Consider the following 3,261-nt stretch of genomic DNA (forward strand, 5'->3'; position numbering starts at 1 on the left):
AGATGTCTATTGGGGAAAGGTCTTCGATGTAAAAACTGCTCTGGATGTTGCCAGATTTCCAATGCTGAAACAACTTTTTACTACTTTTTCTGTGCCTTCCATATAGCAATGCAGATAGTGAGAGGGCTTTTTCATTGGTTAGGAAAATTCATACTGAGTACAGAAAAACTATGGCTGCAGACACATTAACTGCATATCTGCAAATTAAAATGAACTGTGATGAGGAGCTACAACTGCTACCCAAGCAGTGATATTATAGCTCGTGCCAAGTCTGAAACATCTTTGTACAACAAAGAACACTCCAAAAAAGAATAAGATTTAAATTCTTGTTATAAATTACTGGGAAGATTTTCAATTTAACTTCATAATTTATTAATATTTTCACTTATCCTTGTTTACATAATATACTTGATGTGGTTCAGTCATCTTTAGTTGGATCTAACACTGCTTGTGGTGTCAACACTTTTTTTTTTCTCAAATGGAACCTTTACTAACCTTCATTTACTGTTTGACATGATTATATATAATTTACTACATGTAACCTACTATTTTAATTAACATACCTACTTAGAGGTGGCACGGTGGTGTAGTGGTTAGCGCTGTCGCCTCACAGCAAGAAGGTCCTGGGTTCGAGCCCCGGGGCCGGCGAGGGCGGGCGGCACGGTGGTGTAGTGGTTAGCGCTGTCGCCTCACAGCAAGAAGGTCCTGGGTTCGAGCCCCGGGGCCGGCGAGGGCCTTTCTGTGTGGAGTTTGCATGTTCTCCCCGTGTCCGCGTGGGTTTCCTCCGGGTGCTCCGGTTTCCCCCACAGTCCAAAGACATGCAGGTTAGGTTAACTGGTGACTCTAAATTGACCGTAGGTGTGAATGTGAGTGTGGATGGTTGTCTGTGTCTATGTGTCAGCCCTGTGATGACCTGGCGACTTGTCCAGGGTGTACCCCGCCTTTCGCCCGTAGTCAGCTGGGATAGGCTCCAGCTTGCCTGCGACCCTGTAGAAGGATAAAGCGGCTAGAGATAATGAGATGAGATGAGATACCTACTTAGTACTGCTGTTATATTTCAAGTAATTTTCTTTGGTGGAATGTAATATTGTAGGTGATGTCAACACTTGTCAAATAGAACTTTGCGTATTTTTATGAATTATTTAATATTAACTTACAAAAAATATTGACCTGTAGTACAGTACTACCCAGCGTTGTAGCATTAAATCAGTAGTAATGTAGTAATGATTATACACAATAATTATACACATCATCAGTTCTGCCAAATGTACAAAAACATGGACACCTCATTGGGAGTGAAGAAAGAGAATTGAGCACATGTTTGTGAGTGGATAGAAACCAATCTGATGTTTTATATATATATATATATATATATATATATATATATATATATATATATATATAGACACACACACACATTTAGGTCCATAAATATTTGGAAAGAGACAACATTTTTTCTAATTTTGGTTCTGTACATTACCACAATGAATTTTGAACAAAACAATTCAGATGCAGTTGAAGTTCAGACTTTCAGCTTTAATTCAGTGGGTTGAACAAAATGATTGCATAAAAATGTGAGGAACTAAAGCATTTTTTAAACACAATCCCTTCATTTCAGGGGCTCAAAAGTAATTGGACAAATTAAATAATTGTAAATAAAATGTTCATTTCTAATACTTGGTTGAAAACCCTTTGTTGGCAATGACTGCCTGAAATCTTGAACTCATGGACATCACAAGATGCTGTGTTTCCTCCTTTTTAATGCTCTGCCAGGCCTTTACTGCAGCGGTTTTCAGTTGCTGTCTGTTTGCGGGCCTTTCTGTCTGAAGTTTAGTCTTTAACAAGTGAAATGCATGCTCAACTGGGTTGAGATCAGGTGACTGACTTGGCCATTCAAGAATATTCCACTTCTTTGCTTTTATAAACTCCTGGGTTGCTTTGGCTTTATGTTTTGGGTCATTGTCCATCTGTATTATGAAACGCCGACCAATCAGTTTGGGTGCATTTGGCTGGATTTGAGCACACAGTATGTCTCTGAATACCTCAGAATTCATTCGGCTGCTTCTGTCCTGTGTCACATCATCAATAAACACTAGTGACCCAGTGCCACTGGCAGCCATGCATGCCCAAGCCATCACACTGCCTCTGCCGTGTTTTACAGATGATGTGGTATGCTTTGGATCATGAGCTGTACCATGCCTTCGCCATACTTTTTTCTTTCCATCATTCTGGTAGAGGTTGATCTTGGCTTCATCTGTCCAAAGAATGTTCTTCCAGAACTGTGCTGGCTTTTTTAGATGTTTTTTAGCAAAGTCCAATCTAGCCTTTTTATTCTTGAGGCTATTTATTTATGAGTGGCTTGCACCGTGAACCCACTGTATTTACTTTCATGCAGTCTTCTTCTTTATGGTAGATTTGGATATTGATACACCTACCTCCTGGAGAGTGTTGTTCACTTGGTTGGCTGTTGTGAAGGGGTTTCTCTTCACCATGGAAATTATTCTGCGATCAACCACCACTGTTGTCTTCTGTGAGTATCCAGGTCTTTTTGCATTGATGAGTTCACCAGTGCTTTCTTTCTTTCTTTCTTTCTTTCTTTCTTTCTTTCTTTCTTTCTTTCTTTCTTTCTTTCTTTCTCAGGATATACCAAACTGTAGATTTTGCCACTCCTAATATTGTAGCAATTTCTCAGATGTTTTTTTCTGTTTTCGCAGCTTAAGGATGGCTTGTTTCACCTGCATGGAGAGCTCCTTTGACCGCATGTTTTCTTCACAGTAAAATCTTCCAAATGCAAGTACCACACCTCAAATCAACTCCAGGGCTTTTATCTGCTTAATTGAGAATGACGTAATGAAGGAATTGCCCACACCTGCCCATGAAATAGCCTTTGAGTCAATTGTCCAATTACTTTTGGTCCCTTTAAAAACAGGGTGGCACATGTTAAGGAGCTGAAACTCCTAAACCCTTCATCCAGTTTTAATGTGGATACCCTCAAATGAAAGCTGAAAGTCTGGACTTTATGTCCATGTCCATTATATAACTATAACCGGAGTATGTTTCAGTAAACAGATAAAAAAACAAAATTTGTGTCAGTGTCCAAATATATATGGACCTAACTGTATATATAAAACTTATGACAGCAATGAAGAAAATACAGTTAACTCAGCAATACAACACAGAGCTACTCAGTGCTAACCTGACTAATGACTTGAAACAGCCAGAGAACTAAAACAAAACAGGGTGCATTTAGTCACAGCACAG

The sequence above is a fragment of the Neoarius graeffei genome, chromosome 3, assembly GCF_027579695.1.
Source record: "Neoarius graeffei isolate fNeoGra1 chromosome 3, fNeoGra1.pri, whole genome shotgun sequence".
NCBI lineage: Eukaryota > Metazoa > Chordata > Actinopteri > Siluriformes > Ariidae > Neoarius > Neoarius graeffei.